At 37.3% G+C, this 23,344-nt stretch overlaps 1 protein-coding gene across 2 annotated transcripts in view; it reads right to left on the bottom strand.

Moving 5' to 3' along the window:
• The window catches only part of LOC136846160 (uncharacterized), a 102,262-nt gene extending 98,413 nt beyond the window's left edge, over positions 1-3,849 (bottom strand). For both annotated transcript variants that reach the window (XM_067116939.1, XM_067116938.1), the window contains exon 1: positions 3,766-3,849. The gene's annotated coding sequence lies outside the window, so the exon portion shown is untranslated. The remainder of the gene's footprint in view (positions 1-3,765) is intronic.
• Between the last annotated feature and the right edge of the window lie 19,495 nt (positions 3,850-23,344).

Here is a 23,344-nt window from a genome sequence, read left to right as displayed (position 1 = left end):
CACGGGAATTTATCCCGTGTAGTGTCACGTGACCTTGAAATTGCAGCTTTTTCATAAGACGTAATCGGAAACCTCGGATACCAGATAGAGAACTTAGCCGTTCGATGCCTAGTCTTATATTGGAAAATTTAAATACTTTGTCTTGTAATTTTATCATTTCTTTATTATAATGATGCGCATGAAAATGGCCTTTATTTCCATTCACTCAGTTTTTAGTTTTTTGTAAAAGAAAACTATTGTGCCGGCTTTGTCTGTTCGTCCGCACTTTTTCTGTCCACACTTGTTCCGTCCGCCCTCAGATCTTAAAAACTATTGAGGCTAGAGGGCTGCAATTTGGTATGTTGATCATCCACTCTCCAATCATCAAACCTACCAAATTGCAGCCCTTCTAGCCTCAGTAGTTTTTATTTTATTTAAGGTTAAAGTTAGCCATAATCATGCTTCTGGCAATGAATAGGATAGGCCACCACCGGGCCGCGGTTAATGTTTCGTGGGCCGCGGCTCATACAGCATCATACCAAGACCACCGAAAGATAGATCTGTTTTCGGTGGCCTTGATTATACGCTGTAGCTGCTGTACAGAAAACTCGATTACGCAGAAGAAACTTCGGCGCATTTTTCACTTGTTATGGATATGATTATAGATTTGAACGCAAGTGTAGGCATTGAAAGCGTGCATTTGGATGCATGTTATACACCTAGTTTTCCTTTTAGTCATTTATTGTATATGTCAGTGTAATTTGTATGCCTGAGATATGAATAAATATGTAGCATTGTTCGTCTATTGGTGTTACACCCGCGAGGAAATGTCAGTTGCAAGCACGCAAGCAATCAGACGCGTCTGGTACATGTTATGAAAACTAACACTCTTTTGTTACGTCTGCGTTCTTTTAAGATTTCCGTTCTAAATCCGGATTTATTTTCTTATCAACTGCACCTTAAAGTATCTGGCTAATATTTGTGCAATTATCTTTGGCTGATGGATTCTAATATCTTTTCAAAAAGATGTTGTCATCATTACGTATTTTTTCTTCCTACGTTACGCCACTTTGTCAATAAACCTGCCAAACTGGAATTTTGTCAGAAGTTCCTTTCATATTTATAACTCTTATTTAGCCTGCAAATGTGAATATAATTTTTACACATTTCATTTTATTTTTGTCTAGTTATTTTTCCTTCCATCCTCGTCCATCCTGGTATCTTCCTGTTGACTTTTAGGATGAGATTTTAAGCCTTAACTTATTCCTCCAGTGAGGTGATCGGTTGCGATTTCATATTAATAGTTTTATGTCAAAGGAATGCTTGTAAAGTTCTTCCGCGTCTCAACCTGGAAATAGTCATAGGGTCTTGTAAGATGTTTTAAAAGCTCCAAAGATCAGGGCTACTCTGGTTCTCGAGTAATCGCGCTGAAATGGGGATTGTGGGTTGTGGTTTGGGGACGCCGAGGCGGCGGCGTCTCTACGTATGTAATTGTTATTCTTATTTAAGCTTTTTGAGAGATTGGCTGAGAAAGTCTCGAAACATTTTAAAGTATTTCATTTTGTCTAGATATCGGATAAACTGTCTCATTTTAAGTTTTCTGTAAAAGAAAACTATTGTGCCGGATTTGTCTGTCCGTCCGCGCTTCATTCTGTCCGCACTTTTTTCTGTCTGCACTTTTTCTGTCCGCCCTCAGATCTTAAAAACTACTGAGGTTAGAGGGCTGCAAATTGGTATGTTGATCATCCACCCTCCACTCGTCAAACATACCAAATTGCAGCCCTCTAGCCTCAGTGGTTTTTATTTTATTTAAGGTTAAAGTTAGCCATAATCGTGCTTCTGGCAACGATATAGGATAGGCCACCACCGGGCCGTGGTTAAAGTTTCGTGGGTCGCGGCTCATACAGCATTATACCGAGACCACCGAAAGATAGATCAATTTTCGGTTGTCTTGATTACATGCTGTAGCGGCTGTACAGAAAACTCGATTGCGCCGAAGACACTTCGGCACATTTTTTACTTGTTTGTACGGATGATGAGTGTAAAAAACTTGCAGTATTTGAAAATAGGTCAGTAATTGATAACTGATGCAATAGCCGAAAGAGAATTTTGATAAAACGCATAAAAATGAAATGAAAGGTAATAAAAAGGGCCTGTCTAGCGTTTAATAATATCACTCAAATATTGACTCCCGTTTGCGACAGAAATCAATTCACATTCGCCAGACTGATTGGAAAGTATATGAAGGGCAATCATCTTCAATTATTATTTTTTGTTTTAGATTGTTTCAACATTGTGCCATTATTAGGAGGTACTGCACAAAACTAACACCCTTAATGCTCTCTCTCTCTCTCTCTCTCTCTCTCTCTCTCTCTCTCTCTCTCTCTCTCGCCAATGCATTAATGAACTCTCTCTTTTATTCTGTCTTATCAAATTGTAAGTTACTAATAATTCATTCTCTCTCTCTCTCTCTCTCTCTCTCTCTCTCTCTCTCTCTCTCTCTCTCTCTAAATGCATTAATGAACTCTTTTATTCTCTCTTATCAAATTGTAAGTTACTAATAATTCTCTCTCTCTCTCTCTCTCTCTCTCTCTCTCTCTCTCTCTCTCTCTCTCTCTCGACGCCAATACGTTAATGAACTCTTTTAATCTCTCTTATCAAATTGTAAGTTACAAGTAATTCTCTCTCTCTCTCTCTCTCTCTCTCTCTCTCTCTCTCTCTCTCTCTCTCTCTCTCTCACCAATGAACTCTTTCTCACTGTTATCACGATGTAAGTTACAAATAATTATCTCTCTCTCTCTCTCTCTCTCTCTCTCTCTCTCTCTCTCTCTCTCACACACACACACACACACTCTGTCTCCTCACCATGACCTAAGCATCAAGAAATCTTGGAATGCAAAGGACTAACATGAACCATCCACTTAATTTTGTAAATAACTTGCTCTCGATTTTCATAAGGCTATTTTAGGCTTTTTATTTTCTATTTTCGGTCGTTTATTGATATTCTTGGAAATGACTCACGACAATTACTATAGAGTGTTCCGGGAGCAGTGATTAACATTGCAAGTGTGTCATATCGTCTGTGTGTGTGATGCTGACATTCTTGGTTTCAATTTTGTCTCGTTTGGTTTTATATTCTTTTAGTGATGATGGTAATCATTTTTGTTTTATTTTCAGTTGCATGTGAGTTTTTTTATTTTGTATTGAATCGATAATAATAATAATAATAATAATAATAATAATAATAATAATAATAATAATAATAATAAAGTCTTATTGAAAAGGATGGCTGTATTGTGCGAATTTATCATATACAGGATATTTTCTGTAAGGACTGTTTTAAAGATGGTCTATTTCCTTCAAATAATAATGATAATAATAATAAAATAATAATAATAATATAATATAATAAAAAAAATAATAATAATATTAATAGTAATAATTATAATAAAAATTAAAATAATAATAATAATAATAATAACAAATAATAATAATAATAATAATAATAATAATAATAAAAATAATAATAATAATAATAATAATAATAATAATAATAATGAAAATAATAATAATAATAATAATAATAATAATAATAATAATAATAATAATGTGATAAATATTTTTATGGTGCCCATACCACAAAGACCGTTTTTCCCTCCACAGCAAAAGTAAGGAAAACGCTGAGAGTGGACAGACCTACTTTTTTATTTGTCTATTCATTTATCTACTCTTCCCCCGCGCCGACTACATTATGCAACTACGCCACTGCGAGCATATTCCACTCACCTCGGCCAAGGATGCTCCAAATGCCAAATTGCAACAGAGAGACCTGTTCGCCACCACAACACCTACTAGACTGAAGAGTGCATAACCCCCAAGCCTCCGAAAAGAAAAAAAAAGAGGGCGCTGCAATGGACGAAGTGGCAACCGCGGCACCAATCGAGGCCGGCCTTGCATCGGCTTTACCTGAGATTACCTGGGCGAATATTTTTTTTTTTTCGGCGGGGGCCTGTTTGCCGCCGCCCCATTGGTTGCTCGGGCGCAGCAGTCTCGGCGGTCATGTGCGCCAATCAGAGTCCCGGTTACATTCGCGTTCGGGCGAGGCAGACGTTGATTCATTAGGATTCCTTTGGCCATTGTTGAAGCTCTTCTGTCCTGTATTTGGAGCCGATTGTTTCCTCGTCGAGACAAGTTGTCATCTCTTGTCGATCATTGTTACTTTGTTCTTAGGAGAAGAGTGTTCTGGTCTTATATATATATATATATATATATATATATATATATATATATATATATATATATATATATATATATATATATATATATATATATATATATATATAGATATAGATAGGTAGATATAGACATATATATTATATTATCTAAATATAACCGTAGAAGCTGTAAGAAAACTGGGGGTTGAGGTATCTTTTGATGGAGCATTACTGATCTTCTGATTGTCGATGGCGTTAATCAGTCATAGTTAGGATTATTAGCGGATTTTAAATTGTTCGAAGCGTGCGTTGTAAAATAAAAATAAGTAAATAGATTAATAAATAACTATACGTATAAAGTACACAGTACATACTGTATATATATGTATATTGTACTGTGTATGCATATATATAGCTGCATATGTATATAGCTATATATATATATATATATATATGTGTGTGTGTGTGTGTGTGGCGCGTGCTCACACGGGCGTGTGCGCGAGCTAGTCGATATCCAACCACGTGAAATCGCTCCTAAGCGTAAATTTCCGCGAAGTCCTCCTTTTGTTCAATGTCCGTTCTAGAAAACATACAATCTTCCGAATAAGGAAGAGGAATTCGACTCGCTTGTAGGCCAGAGAGAGAGAGAGAGAGAGAGAGAGAGAGAGAGAGAGAGAGAGAGAGACTTTCCATGAAATATCTGGATCTTTCAAGACCTCATTGTCTCGTTGTGACCTTGTAGCTCTCTATGGGTGTAGGGGTGGGAAGGGGGCACTCCGAAGAAGTGAATCGAAGACAACCCCCTACAAAGTAAAACGCTGTTCCGTTGAACTCTCAAGGCGAGAAGAGTCTCTCCTCCTCGCGCGCTGGTTGTCGCACCCTGCAAGCCACCTGTTCGCACATTTGTAGATTTCAGTAATGTCCGCTGATTCGGCGGCTCGGTTATTGATTCTGCATATGGCGTTACGGTTCTAACAATGATGTGGAATATTGCTTTTTAAAAGCTTTTTATTATCATTTTCTATTTGTTTTTTGTCATTAGTACATTCTTCATTATTTCTAAGCATTTCTTTTCATATTTCCGTGTTCATGTTCATGTACTTTATTATTAACTCTCTTTCTCTTTCTCATTGTATATATGTGTGTATGTATATATATATATATATATATATATATATATATATATATATATATATATATATATATTATATATTATATATATTTATATATATATATATATATATATATATATATATATATATATATATATATATATATATATATATATATATATATATATATATATATGCATATATATATATATCTGCTGTATGCCAATGTCATGCCTGTATTCCAGGCCATTACTAATTACTAACGCGAGTTACGGTACAACAGCCTTGGATGATGCCTAGAATGTGTTAGATGTGTGAAAGCTTTAGGTCCGATGGTGACTGCAGCAAATCCCAAGGTTATAATTGCGAGAGGTTTTCAGCGTACAGAGTTTTAAGGTTCCTGAGTGGGAGAAGGCGATAAAAAAAAAAAAAAACATTCGACTCTGGTCGCAGTTGCTAAAGATATCGATTTGTATTCACTGTTTTACTTATTTTTCATTCGTGGGATCAGGGGCCTTTCAATATACTCTGAGAGTATATTTAAAAAGTTTCATTGATGGGATCAAGGTCCTTTAAATATGCTCTGAGAGTATACTTGAAAAGTTTCAATGAGATTTTAAATATACTCTGGGAGTATGTTTAAAAAGTTTCGATGTTGGGATCAAGGTCCTTTAAATATACTCCGAGAGTGTATTTAAAGTTTCGATGATGGGATCAAGGTCCTTTAAATATGCTCTGAGAGTATACTTAAAAAGTTTCAATGAGATTTTAAATATACTCTGAGAGTATGTTTAAAAAGTTTCGATGATGGGATCAAGGTCCTTTAAATATACTCTGAGAGTATATTTAAAGTTTCTATGATGGGATCAAGGTCCCTTAAATATACCCTGAGAGTATATTTAAAGCTTCAGTGATGGGATCAATGTCCTTTAAATATGCTCTGAGGGTATATTTAAAGTTTCAGTTATAGGATAAGGTTCTTTAAATATACTCTGAGGGTATATTTAAAGTTTCAGTGATAGGATAAGGTCCTTTCAATATACTCTGAGAGTATATTTAAAGTTTCGATGATGGGATCAAGGTCCTTTAAATATACTCTAAGAGTATATTTAAAAAGTTTCAGTGATGGGATCAAGGTCTTTTAAATATACTCTGAGGGTATATTTAAAGGGCCTTGGATGGGATTAGACAAAAATCTAGATTGTCGGAAGCCTTTGAAAACGCTCTTCTAATTGGTGCAGCGTCAAAACCTTTTTGCTAAGACTCTGGATTTCGACGAGTTGATTGCGAATTTAAGCTTAGAATTGAACTTGTTGCTTTAGAATTCAAGCACTGGTTTCAAGGGAGTTTTTGAATATTCAGACCTTTGTTTTGATGTGAAATACTACTTTATAACTCTTGTTCACGGTACTTTAGATTGGTGCAATATTTTAGCCTTTGTTTCAGACGAGTTCTTTGGGAAGTTATCCTTTGGATTCAGGTTTCAGGCAAAATTGTTTATGATTGTAGATCTTCGGTGACGGCAAATGGCCTGAGCGCTGGTTTTGAATGAATATTTTTTTAATGTGAGTTCTGGTTTCTAACGAACGCATTTAGTTATTTTTTGAGGCTTTGTTACGGAGAAGCTTCGTGAGAATTCCAGTTTTGCTTTTCAGTTTGTCTTTTTTTTTCCTTTTTTCTTTTTTTTCTTAAAAAAAAACTCTCAGGGTATATTTAGAGGACCTTGAGCCCATCACTGAAACTTTAAATATACTCTCAGTGTATTTTTAAAGGACCTTGATCCCGTCATTGAAACTTTTTAGATATACTCTGAGAGTATATTTAAAGGACCTTGATCCCATGACTGAAACTTTTTGAACTGTTTCTTTTTTCTGTCTTCCTTTATTATTATTATTATTATTATTATTATTATTATTATTATTATTATTATTATTATTATTATTATTATTATTATTATTATTATTTTGAAATTACGCCCTGGTTTTGAACGAGCTTTTCTTTTAGAGGGGAACCACGTGTTGGTTTTAAACAGGCTGTTAATGAATCCATCCATTGCCTTCAACACGACTTAAAACCAGGAGACAAAGATCAGTTGAACAAAAGTTTTCTCCGCGAAAGAACGAAAGCCTTAACTGGTCTTAGATTAAGTTAGTGGTTCCTGCTCTCCTTTCTCTAAGCGGCCCCTCACTATCTTTCAATCTCCAACTCATGCTGCAGTTGTTAAATTAAGCTGGTATCATGCAAGGACACGCCCTTAGCAGCATGTAAGGACACACACCTGAATTTATTAGCACCTTCAAACCAAACTGTGAGGAGAATCTCTTTCTCAGCCACTTTCCCACAAGCAGCTACTTGGGTATTCAAGTGGTCCCTTGGTTATACAAGTGTCCCGGGCGTTTACCACAATACCCTGTGAGTTTACCGAGGCTCATTGAGTTATATAAGTACCCCGACAGTTTACAAAGTACCAAATAAGTTTGCCAAATACCCTCATGTGATTAGTGAGTGTTGCTTGAGGTATGCGAGTGAACACAGAGTTTGCTAAGTAAATTTTGAATTTTTGAAGTACCCCCTGAGGTCTTTATAAGTACCCACTGATTTTACCAAGTACCAAATGAGTCTGCCACGTGCCCAGTGTGTAATATGAATATCCCTTCAGTTTTACAAGTACACCAAGAATTTTACAAATACACCCTGGTTTTTGTCAGTACACCCTGAGTGTAAACAACCAGATACCCCCCAGTTTACAAAGTATCCCCATAGTTGGCAAAGTTCATCCTAAGTCCACAAAGGAATTACTCAGTAATAGAACTTCACCCTGAGTTTACCAAGTACTTCTTATGTTGTAATGCATACCCTAATTTTACAAACACCTCCTCAGTCATGTGCCCATTGACCTATGGCACCATTAACCTGGCACTGAATATGGGATGACTGGAAGCTAATCATTTATGAAGTTATGCCAGTTTTAATCAAATAGCAAAAATGTTAATAAATTCATTATGCTCTTTGTCATAGAACACACTTGTAATGCAGTGATATATATATATATATATATATATATATATATATATATATATATATATATATATATATATATATATATATATATATATATATATTCATATATATATATATATATATATATATATATATATATATATATATATATATATATAATATATATACATTTTTCATCCTTGTGGCTCACTGGAACCATTTTTTAAGAGGTATGTAGGTTCATGCTGCAACCCACCACTGTGGACTAATTGCTAGGCACTTATTTCATCGCTTAAGCAAAGGCAGACACTCGATTTATCAGTAAATAGGTCTGGAATATTTCTGCTCAGCTGGGCTCGATCTATAAATTCTTCATCATGGGACATAAATATTATATAAATATATATGTGTGTGTGTGTCTGCAACGCACCTGCGTCGTTGATCCTGGAGCACACCACGTGACGATGCGATTTTGTTATCCTGAATAGTTAGGGGCGTTCTGAGCCGAAAGCTTGACATTTGCGTGTTAGCGAGATTGAAAAACGCCTTCAAAATTTTTCATGTTTTTGATGAACTTTTCTTGTGCCTCGCGCTGGCGGTGGACCAGTTCACAACCTATAGTTTAGATTATTTTATTTTTCTATTTTATTTTGATGCCGACCCAAACCGATTATGTGATTTTTTTTATCCTACTGACTCAGGCTCGAACCTATCATGATATTTTGCGACGCAGAATTGATTTTCCTTTTTCGGTTGTTTTGGTATTTTATAATGTCGCTTTGATTTTTTTTTCACGGGTTATTTTAGATTTTCATGTCCTTGACAGCGCTATTTACTTCAATCGTGCACCTGCAAATTACATAGCTGTATGTTATTTTTTCTTCGAAATTCTTTCAAACTAGTAATAAGATTTTAATCTTGAAGTAAGGAATGCGGAGATCGAGTCATTAGGACAGTGCTGCTTCTTTTCAATGACTTTTCACAATCTAAAATGTTTTATCATCCAAAGAGAATGTAATAGGAAGGTTGGTATGTATATATATATATATATATATATATATATATATATATATATATATATATATATATATATATATATATATATATATATATATATATATATATATATATATATATACCTATATATATATGTATATGACTGAAATATTTTCTGTTAAAACAGAATTCCATCAAATATAAGGGAGCCCATAAAAACGCCAAAATGTAGAAAGTAAAGGCTATATTTCAGAGACCAAACTGTCTCTCTCTTCAGGCAAATATTCAGTATTGTCCTGAGGAGAGAGACAGATTGGTCTCTGAAATGTAGCCTTACATTCTAATTGAATATTTGCCTGAGGAGAGAGACAGATTGGTCTCTGAAATGTAGCCTTTACTTTCTAATTGAATATTTGCCTGAGGAGAAAGACAGTTTGGTCTCTGAAATATAGCCTTTACTTTCTAAATTTTGGCATTTTTATGGGCTCCTTATATAAACTCACTCTGTGGTGAGATGAAGTATTGCTCATGATATTGAAACCCAAATTAAGAAAAATTGCCCTCGCCGCTGAAGAAGTATCAGCCTTAGTTTCAAGAATACTCATCTCATACTGGAAGAATGCAAAATGAATAAACGTCAGCGGTTGCAAAATGAGGTGATTTTATATATCAACATCTGCTAATTAAGTGGCCGATTATACTCAATGGTGTCACCGCTCGCAACACTCCATTTTTTATTCGGGTCGGACCAGCATGAATATGTAAGCTCTGATGAAGAGATTTTCATGGCAGACTGTAACAGTTATGAATATTCTCTTTCGAACTGAGTTGAATTTAATATAGAATTTAGGCCAAAGGCCAAACACTGGGACTTATGAGGCCATTCAGCACTGAAACGGAAACTGACAGTAAAAAGGTATGAAAGGTGTAACAGGAGGAAAACCTCGCAGCTGCGCTATGAATCAGTTGTTAAGGGGTGGTTGAGGAAAGTAAAATGGAAGAAGGGAATATGAAAGGAGGTACAGTCAAAGGAATGAAAGGGGTTGCAGCTAGGGGCCGAAGGCACGCTGCAAAGAACCTTAAGTAATGCCTAGAGTGCAACGCGTGAGGTGCACTGACGGCACTGCCCCCCTACGCGGAGAATATTCTCTTTCCTCTATAGCTACCCTTTTATCATTTGCAAAAGAAAGTGTATTCTTATTGGTGTGAAGGAATGGCCAGACAGGTTGAATTTGGAGGTTTCGCTCAAGTATACACTTTCTGCTCCTAAGAATTTCAGATACCAGCTGCAGAGGTACACATTTCTGAGCCAAGATGGCGGGGGTTCTCAATCCAGAGTTCCTGTCAGATACCAAGAGATGCTCCATAAAGAAATTTCAGTTTCACACCAATGTATCATCAGAGTATACATCGATTATGTTGGGAAATAAAATAAAATAAATGGCAATAACTTAGAATCAAGACCTAAAAGAACTAAATCCTGCAAGGAACAATTGTCATCACCTGCAGAAAAATGTTACAAGATTGTACCTTTTAGATTTTGAAAAAAATTGATTGTGGTTGGCTGCCTTACGACTTTGCTACAATTACAGCTATTTTCTTAAAACTGCTGTGTGAGATTTGTAAGGGGAAATGATTAAGAACCCTGCATTGCTGGTCTTCAGCAACACGGATCCAATTGCTGTGCAATCAGACCAGCGCTCATTCCGTATGCTGGTCCTCAATCGGAACATGATGTTGAATGGAGATAGCTATTGTCTTCGAGGCCTCCTGCATATATGCATTAACGCAGAGCAATGGTCTGTCACAGCCTCTTGGTCCGTTGGCGGGGTCTTGGGACCGGCAGTGAGGGGATTGGGTATAGGTCCCACTCAGCAACAGCGTGGCTTCGTTGATTCCGGCTCAGGGAGGTGCTCCGTGGATGAGGGAAGTTGTGCTGCCGCATGGTAATGCCGCAGGTTGAAAGGGTATTTCGAACGGATCGGCCTAGGAATGAAGCTGTGCATTTGTGTTTGGCCTCTGAATGGAATGTTAAACTGTAAGAATTAATGAAAAGGTTGCTTCACCTGACCAAGAGCAGTATTTTTTTTTTTTCTAAAACTGGCCTTCTTCATTAACAAAACTTCGTATAAAAAGATTAAAAATTCAAGTTCCTCTCTGCAGTACCGTTGCATTTCCGTTCACCTATATATTCATTTAACATTATCCAGACTTGTGAGAAACTGCTATTGACGCCCAGTGGTAACATAGTCCACCGCGCAATAGGCTTAGCCAAGGTCTAAAATTCTTTAGACCTTGCAATAGACTTAGCCAAGGTCTAAAGAGCCTTCCAGGCTTTCCATAGCGCAAATTCGATCCCTATAAATAATGATATTCACGTCTTAGAAATCATTCCTTATTGATAAATGATCGGAGATTTTGGGACTTCGAATGAAGATGAGCCCCTAGATGAATCTATCGTCCCCAGAAAACTGAGATCGTTTTTGACTTATTCAGTAGATAAAGTAACGGACGCATATTATATACAGTATGTCTGCGCAGAATATGTAACCATTGTAGCATTGGTAACCTCATGCATACAGCAGTTAGGTACAAGGAACTGTAGTGATGACAATAATAATACAGAGTATAGTAAAGTATTATTATTATTATTATTATTATTATTATTATTATTATTATTATTATTTATCTCGTCCGAGAATTTCAAAAGTTCCCACTCACCTTTGACATCAGTTTGCTAACCCGCTTATTTAGGACGGAAAATGACATAGAGGGTAGTCCCCCGTTGGGGGGTTAGTGCCGTCAGTGCGCCTCATGCGGTGCACTGTAGGCATTACTAAAGATTCTTTGAAGTGTCCCTTCGGCCCCTAGCTGCAACCCCTTTCATTCCTTTCACTGTACCTCCTTTCATATTCTCTTTCTTCCATCTTACTTTCCACCCTCTCCTAACAAATGATTCATAGTGCAACTGCAAACCTTCTTACTGTCAATTTCCGTTTCAGTGCTGAATGACCTCATAGGTCCCAGTGCTTGGCCTTTGGCCTAAATTCTGTATTCAGTTTAATTCTCGGTTTTAATTGGTAGTTGTTTCATTAACAGAAGAGTCAGTACCCTCAAGGATTTTATCCTGATTTCTTATATTACTTCATTTAACATCTCAGAATATTCCTTGACATTAGAAATGAATACCGCTAATAAAAACTGCTGTGCGTTTCCAGTCTAATCTCTCGCAATAGCGAGGTTTATTGTTCATTTTTGTATTGCGTCAGTAATTGAAATAAAGACCTGTACTGTTTACGCTGTACTCTCCGACTCCCGACCTAAGGTGACGTGAGGAATCTTTTTTTGCTGGCGTAACACTTAATTGTCTGCTATGGTGCTATGGTGTTTAGCCTTTGGGAAGAACAGATTCCTTCGTGGCGACTACCTGAACATTACGTAATTACGTTAGGGGCAGGACGTCACGTGTTTCTCTCTCTCTCTCTCTCTCTCTCTCTCTCTCTCTCTCTCTCTCTCTCTCTTGAATAGGTAACCTGTGTGAATGCTAAGTATTTCTCCGCTTTATGTTATTCTTTTGGTTTTAGCTTAACTTATATGTAATTTTTGTTTCTCTGTCTTTCACTTGACTGCTGTTTCGTCGTTAAATTTGTTGTTCTTTAAAGCTAGCAGTATCGTTTACTTAAAAGAATAACGAGAGGTTAATAAAAAAAAAAAAAGATGGCAGGTCTTACCCAAGAAGACAAACGACATCTTTGCTTGCCTCTTTTGTCGCTAATTGTAATCACATTCGCCAACGAATCTGGGCGGAGGTTACGCATTCGCTTGTTTCTTTGGCTCGCCCGTTTGTCCGCAAGATATCTCAAAGAATTGTTTATGTGCATCAGTAAAAAACTGGAGAGGAGTGGGATTATTGGATAAGAGAGAATTGTTTACATTTTAAAAACCAACTGAATTAAAATGTCCTAGATTTTATAATTGTTTGCTTGGGGGCGTGCTTGTATACTTTCTTCGAATCCTTTCTTTTTACTGTCTAAATTTATTGGCACTTAAACAAAGTCGACAGGCACATCCAGTGTTTGATGCTCATCTGTTATGCTGCATTTAACAGTATGAGTAAGGCTACTGTTTTATGATTCAAAACTTGCACACTTTTGATAAAGAAGGAAGCCAAAGAGATCTTTAGTCTCTGAAGCCGGTTTCCCCTGAATAGGCTGCCCATGTAGTGAAAAATGAAAACAAAAACAAGAAAGCTGGCAGGAAGACAAGTGTTTCGAACACCAGTCAGTCAAGATACAACAGACAAAGGCTGCAAACGAACGTTGAACAAACGACGAACGGTAAGCGGCCACAGGGCCTTCGTAACAGGAGGTTATATAATGGGAACGCCACATTAGAATGCTGGTCTCAACTCGTATATGGTTGCTGGCGAAGAGTCTAGTAGAATCTTTAGGTACTTTGCCTTCCTTTTCTCTGCGAATTTCTCGTGTTTAGTTACTATGGAGAGAGTTAGGTATCTTTAAGATTATGCGCTGATGTTATACTAGCTAAGATACGTATGAAACTAGCTTAGAAGGGCTAAGACGTGCAGAGCAGGTTTCCACAGAACAGAAATCCTAAACACGAAACAGAGGGGACAAAGGGAAAAAGATAAAAAAAGGAATAACGCTAAATGACAAAAATATTAACATTCAAAAGCAGGGATGCATGTCAATTGAAGGGTAGTGATGCAAGGCGCTTTAAAATACTATTGCTGCTCCTCTTAAAACTGCCCCCACTTCCAGGAGTCTCGTCTGAGAGAGAAAGTTCCTTGGAGGTTCTTGGCAGCCAGACAGGAGAATAGTATTCCTGTAACGTCAGAGCAAAAACTCTAAGACGCGTCGTTACCACCATCATTTTCATGAGATATCAGAAACCGCGAACATTTTTCTAGCTGTGGTAGATGACAGTAATAAAAATTGAAAGTGGAACACCAAGTATTTCCAAATATTTACAATATTTGAATACAAAGAGAGGGTGACAGTATTAAGTAACAGGTTTTTTTTTTTAAGTAAGGTAACGAAAAAGGTTGGAAGTGAAACACCAAGTATTTTCAAATATTCAAAATATTTGAGTAAATAGAAGAGATCGTCTTAGTTTTGCTAAAGTTAAGCCTCACACACACACACCCACCCACACACACACACACACACACACACACACACACACACACACACACACACACACACACACACACACACACACACACATTAACTCTACTCTAGTTCTAGATACGTACTTCTTGTCTCCTAAGGCAGGCAGCCAGGTCCTAAAACCTAACCAGCGATACACATGGGCTCGCTGAAGACCTTGAAAGCGAACTGTGAATGAGATCAGGGACGTATTCCCCCCACCCCGCCCCCGCACCTGCGTTGCTAAGTTTTAATGTATGGTCGACCAAGGCAAAGGCATCGCTGAAAGGAATTTGAACGAGGAAGGGCGCATATTCGTGGCCAAGGTTGTCTACGGTTCAACTAGTAAGGTCCAGGTTACTTAAATCTTCTCTGTATCGTACGTTATTATTTTTCGTAGGGAGTGAATAGCCTTTGGGACATGTTCTAAATGATTCTGGCGTTCGGAATGGTAATGATGACGATGATTATAATCCGCAATAATTGGAGCTTAATACTGGGAGCTGGACAGGCTCTCGAAGGTGCTTTGTATCGATTTTGATATATCCATACATATACAACAATATTAAAGGTGGAATTCATTATTCATTTTAGTTCCCATGTTCTTATGAGAATTTACCTTTTAATAATAATAATAATAATAATAATAATATTATTATTATTATTATTATTATTATTATTATTATTATTATTATTATTATTATGTAAGCTAATACTTAAACCATCCGTATTCAGTAACTGTTCAAGAGAATCCCCCATAAGCCTTTAGCATCGGGGGCTTTGATTGATAAATCTACAGGAAGCGAACGGCGAGGTTTATAAAAATGCATTAAGCTGAAACAACAGCAGTGGAAGACATCCTTGATTTACTGACGGATCCGGATTCGCCCGAGAAAGTAGCTCCTTTAAGAGGGGTGGCTTCATAAAGAAAAAAAAAGGAACTCGGGTTCTACCACAACCTTTTTTTTTTATGTTGGGCGACTGATGAACCCTTTGGATAGTAAACATCGACGTTTTATGCACAGATGCACGTACGCGCGCGCACACATATATATACATATGTGTATCCGCAACTATATATGAATATATATATTATATATATACATTTGTATATATATAAATACCATGTATATAATATATTATACTTATATTTTATATAACTGCATATGTGTGTTTATATATGTATGCATGTATATGCATGTATGTATGCGTGTCTGCGTGCAAAGAATATATTGTACGAGTATAAGAGAAATCTCATATCACGTGTAACTGTGAAATTATATATATATATATATATATATATATATATATATATATATATATATATATATATATATATATATATATATAAAATTCAGGTGTTAACGTGTTTTCTTTGAGCCCTAAGATTCTAAAATATAAAATGATTGAGTTTAAAATTCAAGTGGCGTACCCTTCTCTTTACACGTGTTTCGTTCTCTCTCTCTCTCTCTCTCTCTCTCTCTCTCTCTCTCTCTCTCTCTCTCTCTATATATATATATATATATATATATATATATATATATACATATATATATATATACAGTATATATATATATATATAATATATATATATATATATATATATATATATATATATATATATATATATATATATATATATATAATTTGTTTTCGTTTCATGATGCCATTATACAACGGACCTGTCAACACTGATCAAGTACCGCTCATGCCATTCTGTGTGTGTGTGTGTTTGCGCGCGCGCGCGCTAATCTAGAACCTGCAATGACCGTAGTTTGTTATCGTTCCATCTGCGCGTTGAAGATCTGTGTCAGGGCGACTGCTCTTGTTCTGAATCACACCGGTTGTTTTATTGTTGCATTCCATTAAGGGTACTATTTGCTTTGCTTTTCATTTGAGGACAATTTTTCTTTGATTTTTTTTATGGTCTGAGCTTCTATCTCTTTGTTTCCATTTTTTGGAACTTTCATCTGTATTTTTTCATTTTGGTGACTTTCATCTCATTTTTCGTTTTCATTTTCAGTCACGAGTCGTTTCCTTTTGTCTATCTGACGGAGGCCGTTCGTGCCTTAATGTCTCATTCTGAGAATTTTGGTAATCATCATCAATTCACTCCGGCTTGTATTTTATCTTTCGGGTCTCTTCGTATATTTCTCCCAATTACTCGTACGTGATATAACTTACCTCCACAAGAGCAAAGCAAAACGAAAATCACCAAAAAAATATCCTCCGACCAGAGTTCCTTGTCCTCGCGCTCAGACCAGAAATCTTCTGCTTATTCTTCAAGGTGGCTTTTCCATTGTCCTTCCAAGCCCTGGAGATCTGTCCCTGCATTTTCTCAAGTCCCTTCCTGCTGCTCACTCCTCCCGTTTCATGTTTCTTTCTGACCGGTAGCAAAGGGCGTCAGGTTACCCGTCCACACGCGACATTTCTATGCCTCCGTTTCGTTCCGCTACGACGTCATACGCGCAGGATGAGTCGCATCGAACAAATAAGCGTCGTGGTTTTACAATTTCTACTGAATGTATCTTTTTGGTAGCGTGGTACGTTTGTATTGAATTTTCGCCGTCAGTGTTGCCTAAACTTGGGCTGTGTCCTGGCTTCTAGAATGATAATTTATGGGTTTCAGTTATCCTGACTTTGAGGTGCTCTCTCTGTCTCTCTCTCTGTCTGTCTCTCTCTCTCTCTCTCTCTCTCTCTCTCTCAATTATGATTCCCCTTGGGTGTATTATAAATAAATATATATATATATATATATATATATATATATATATATATATATATATAGATATAGATATAGATATAGATATACATTTATACATTTATATTATTATTATTATTATTATTATTATTATTATTATTATTATTATTATTACAAGCAAAGCCACAATCCCCTAGCTGGAACAGCATAACGCCACAAGACCCAAATCCCCATTATGGAAAACAGCTCAGTCAAGAATAAACGAGAACAGAAAGAAAGAAAAAAACAAAGGCCATAAATAAGAAAGTTAAATGAATAAGACAGATAACAAATAAGCTATGACGTATGACTCAAGTCAGCCCGCTCAAAAAAAAAAAAAAAAAAAAAAAAGGATTCTCACCAAGTTTCAGTTACTCAGGTTCTTGGCAGCGTGCCTTCCTGAGGCCCCTAGCTGCAACCCCTTTCATTTCATTTTACTGTACCTCCTCTCATATTCTGTTTCGTCCATCTGACTTTCCACCTTCTCCTAACAGTCGATTCATAGTGCAACTGCGAAGTTTTCCTCCTGGTACAGTTTTCAAACCTTCTTCCTGTCAATTTTCGTTTCAGCGCTGAATGACCTCATAAGTCCCAGTGCTTAGCCTTTTGGCCTAAATTCTATTTTTAGTTTAGTTCAATTCAAACACGTGGTTATGCGTTTCATTCCGCGATTTGTTCACGAAGGAATAAAGTTCCCAGAAAGCTGTCTGGTATAAGAGTTTACAAAGAAAAGACGATAAAACTATCTTAATAAGTTGCAGATGGATGACATATTCTTGACAGACGTTAATGGAAAGAATAATGAAATTAATGTTTCATACAGCATGCACAACGAGCTAATTGACCGACGATTTGATGAATCAGTACTAAGAATAGAAATAAGAACACCTGATAGAGGAACAGTATTCAAAATGTGGCAGGAATTTAAGAATGAAAACATCTCCCCAGAATAGACAGGCCTGAAAACATTTCCCCAGAACAGACAGGCCTGAAATCATTTCCCCAGAAAAGACAGGCCTGAAAACATTTCCCCAGAACAGACAGGCCTGAAAACATTTCCCCAGAACAGACAGGCCTGAAAACATTTCCCCAGAATAGACAGGCCTGAAAACATTTCCCCAGAACAGACAGGCCTGAAAACATTTCCCCAGAATAGACAGGCCTGTCAAATTCCGGGAAAACTTGATACGATAATTTTTTTGCGCAGTCTGAGAAGAGATGGACCGGTTCCATTCCTCGAAAGTGGATTTGTAGCCGAGACTGAAACCTATAATTTTAAGTGGGTTGCAGATGGTTAAAGAAACGCTATGAATGAAACGATCTATACTGGGACGGGGTTTTGGGGGTGGGGGTGCCATCTGCAGATGTTTGTCCTTTACAGTGGTTTAGATATGCACATTTCCACAGATTGATTTCGTTCAGTGGATTTGTGTGTGTGTGTGTGTTTGTGTAGGTATAGTGGGTGGGTGCAAGTGGTCACCTGTGTGTCTACATACTCTGACACTTGGACCCCATTTAATGAATATATATATATATATATATATATATATATATATATATATATATATATATATATATATATATATATATATATATATATATATATATATATATATATATATGATGAGCATACTCCTTCTAAATCAAAAGGAAGACCATGCAATCTTAACGTATGAATTTATTAAAGAAAAGATCGACAAATATTAAATTCGTATAAACATGCGTAAATAACCGCCATGTATGCATGTGCTTATATACAATTATAGGGATTAAAGAACGTAAAAACGACCTCTGACGTCATAAGCCTTAAAACCTCGTGCAAGCTCTGTCTATATTTAGCAGATGGGGTTCAAGAAAATTGACTGGATTACGCCGGATCAATACTGTCGATTTTTAGTTTTCTGCCAAAGAGAACTATTCCGACGGCTTTTCGTCTGCCCGCCCTCAGATCTTCAAAGCTACTCAGGAGGCTAGAGGGCTGCAAATTGGTATGTTGATCATCCACCCTGCAATCATCAAACATACCAAATTGCAGCCCTCTAGCCTCCTCAGTAGTTTTGATTTCATTTAAGGTTAAAGTCAGCCATGATCGTCCGTCTGGCACCGCTATAGGTGCCAACAACACAGGCCACCACCGGGCCGTGGCTGAAAGTTTCATGGGCAGCCGCTGAGAGTGTCATACAGCATTATACGCTGTACAGAAAACTCGATTGCGCAGAAGAAAATTCTGCATATTTTTTGTTTTTATTTTTTTTTTTTTACTGGGACATCGAACTTAAACCGGACAATAGGAATGAATATGTAACCAACACTTACCTAAAGTGTTTGGGTTTTTGGCCTTTACAGATCCGTGTTTGAAAGCAGTTGAAACAACTGTTGGAACATCGTAACCATCTTCTTCTTCTTCTTCTTCTTCTTCTCCTTCTCTTTCTTCTTCTCCTTCTTCTTCTTCTTCTCCTTCTCCTTCTCCTTCTCCTTCTTCTCCTTCTTCTTCTGCTTCTCCTCCTCCTTCTCCTTCTCCTTCTTCTCCTTCTTCTTCTTCTTCTTCTTCTTCTTCTTCTTCTTCTTCTTCTTTTTCTCCTTCTCCTCCTCCTTCTCCTTCCTCTCCTTCTTCTTCTTCCCGAGCACACTCGCTCCAAATGACAATCATTCGGGTGTGGAGTTGAGGGTCATATTTGCTTTCGGACTGAAGGTTGGAAACTTCCAGGCCACGACCTCGCATCTACGCTGGTCGGCTTCGTTCAGCTGCCGAGACGAACATCGCATAAACCGGCCATTTGAACTGCAAGATTGACAAACGGCCTTCGGTTAGATTCGCCCGAGTTATTCGGATCGAGGTCGGAACTGAAATACGCCTTCCCGTTAAAATTCGTTTAAGGACGCTCGTTTGATATGTTAACTGACACTTGTTGCTGTATTTTATGAATTGAATATAGAATTTAGGCCAAAGGCCAAACGCTGGGAGCTTTGAGGTCATTCAGCGCTGAAGCGGAAATTGACTGTAAAAGGTTTGAAAGGTGTAACAGGAGGAAAACCTCATCAGCAGTTGCACTATGAATCAATTGTTAGGAGAGGGTGGAAAGTCAGATGGAAGAAAGAGAATATGAAAGGAGGTACAGTAAAAGAAACGACAGGGGTTGCATCTAGGGGCCCTAATCAAGGCACGCTGCAAAAAAACCATTTGTTAAAAGGAATTTTCATCGGACGATCAGCCTACATGATTATCCAGGGATTGTTGTTATTCGTTGCTGGTATAGTGGTTAGTGTCGTGGTATGCCACTCAGATGTCGCGGGTTGGCGTCTCCCCCGGGGCGATGAAAAATCACTGGCTCTGTATCATGATCAGTTACTGCTGCAGTGTTGGGGCGTCTGCTGCGGTGGGAGGTTGAAACCAACATTCTTTGGAAGCTTGAATTTCAAGTCAGTGGCCCCTTTGGTGGGCTTGTTCCATGTGAATAGGTTTCATCTACTGAAGTAATAATAATAATAATAATAATAATAATAATAATAATAAGAGCTTGAATTTCAAGTCAGTGGCCCCTTTGGTAATGTTCAATAATAATTTCATCTGCTGAAATAATAATAATAATAATAATAATAATAACGCATAAATGTTACTGTAAAATCTTGAAATTCCTCCATTTCATTCATCAAACAACCATACGTCATTCAACGGTGAAGCGTCCTTTTCTCACTGTAAAAAATCACCGACCTCTTCAAGATACGCCAGAAAGTGTTTCATCCTCCATTCAAAGTGCAGCCGTATGAAGGTGCTAGGGGGGGCGCCTTATGCATTTCAAGTATCGCGGAAGTGGCAGGGGGGTCACTCGTAAGAATGAATTTGCATATAAAGGAGTCTTCGCAATAGGTTGCAGACACTGGCACAAAATGCACTGCTAATTATCAATTTGTCTATACGTGTCCCTCTAGTCCTAAGATATTTACAGTGTTTGTTATGTTTCATCAGACCTTTGTTTGTTTGTTTATTTTATTTATTTTTTTTTTTGCAACTGTTCGTTAATTCTACGTACATTCCTCCTTTATCTAATATTAATGTAGCCTCTCGCACCGATCTTCTGCTCACATTAATCGTTCTTGGAAACCCTCTAAACAACCTTTGATTACATGGTGGGTCATGGAGACGCTGATTGAAAAAGAATCAAATTTGGGCATTACGATTTTGAGGACTGTTCAAGAAACTAAGTTTGACTTATGTACACAATACAGTTTTTATTCCATATCGTTCTGTAAAGGCAAGTTATAATAATAATAATAATAATAATAATAATAATAATAATAATAATAATAATAATAATAATAATAATAATATCGAGATAAGAAGGATTTGGGACATGCCCGTGGAAATTGTACCCATAATCATAGGAACACTAGGCACGATCCCAAGATCCCTGAAAAGGAATCTGGAAAAACTAGGTGCCGAAGTAGTTCCAGGATTCACGCAGAAGAGTGTGCTACTAGAAACAGCGCACATATAGTGAGAAAAGTGATGGACTCCTAAGGAGGCAGGATGCGACCCGGAACCCCACACTATAAAAACCACCCAGTCGAATAGGATGACTGTGATAGACAAAAAACAAAACAAAAACTAATAATAATAATCATGATAATATTGTGCAATTCAAATCGACCTCATTCATACAACTCAATCTTGACTGAACGTGCCCTAAGGAGACACGCTTCAGTAATAATAATAATAATAATAATAATAATAATAATATTGTGCAATTCAAATCGACCTCATTCATACGACCCAAGCTTGACTGAACGTAACCTAAGTGGACAAGCTTCCACATTGTAGTGCGCCGTTATGTGGCATATTATCAATATTATAATTTCGGCATAAACAAGGAAAATAGCGAAGAGAGAAGGAAAGCATAGAATAATATATTTGGGAGGAAGTATTTGCTTGCAAATGAATTCCGTGATCGTAGAAGCGTATATACAAATTCCACCACATCGCTGAAAGGAAAAATCTTGACGCCTCGTCTCTGATTTCACTTTTAGTTTTCTGAAAAGAAAACTATTGCGCCGCCTTTGTCTGTCCGTCCGCACTTTTATCTGTCCGCACTTTTTCTGTCCGCACTTTTTCTGCCCGCCCTCAGATCTCAAAAACTACTGCGGCTAGAGGGCTGTAAATTGGTATGTTGGTCCATCCACCCTCCAATCATCAAACATACCAAATTGCAGCCCTCTAGCCCTTTAGTTTTTATTTTATTTAAGGTTAGAGTTAGCAATAATCATGCTTCTGGCAACGATATAAGATAGACCACCACCGGGCCGTGATTAAAGTTTCACGGGCCGCGGCTCATACAGCTTTATACCGAGACCACCGAAAGATAGATCTATTATCAGGTGGCCTTGATTTTATACGCTGTAGCGGCTGTACAGAAAACTCGATTGCCCCGAAGAAATCGGCTCATTTTTTACTTGTTGATCTTGAAGCCTGTGATTAATTGATTGTTACCTATGCCCTGCAATGTCTCTGTTGAAAGCCAGACATGCATATCTATTGCAATTTAGGTAACGTATCCTCGATGCGCTTCTGTCATGCGAAATCACTGAGGCTTCATTGATAAGGGACCTACGTAGGCAGCGGGGCGACCGAGAATGCCAATTGCTTGCCACCGAGAATTGCCACATTCTCTCTCTCTCTCTCTCGTGAATTTTACTAAGAAAAGTTAGTTAGAGATTACAGGAACCAATTCCATTTGCTTATGTTGAGAAAGATTGCGATGGTAAGACTCTCTCTCTCTCTCTCTCTCTCTCTCTCTCTCTCTCTCTCTCTCTCTCTCTCTCTCTCTCTCACTAAGACAAAGTTAGTTAGAGATTACAGAGTTATATTATTTCCGTAATTCCATTTGCTTATGTTGAGAAAGATTGCGATGGTAAGACTCTCTCTCTCTCTCTCTCTCTCTCTCTCTCTCTCTCTCTCTCTCTCTCTCTCTCTCTCTCTCTCTCTCTATAAGACAAAGTTAGCTAGAGATTACAAAGTTATTGTATTTCCGTAATTCCATTTGCATGTTGAGAAAGATTGTGAGAGAAGTAGGATAATATGCGATTGTAAGACTCTTCCTCTCTCTCTCTCTCTCTCTCTCTCTCTCTCTCTCTCTCTCT

The sequence above is a fragment of the Macrobrachium rosenbergii genome, chromosome 14 (genome assembly GCF_040412425.1).
Source record: "Macrobrachium rosenbergii isolate ZJJX-2024 chromosome 14, ASM4041242v1, whole genome shotgun sequence".
In the NCBI taxonomy this organism is placed as follows: Eukaryota; Metazoa; Arthropoda; class Malacostraca; order Decapoda; family Palaemonidae; genus Macrobrachium; species Macrobrachium rosenbergii.
This window is presented reverse-complemented; position numbering and strand designations above follow the sequence as displayed.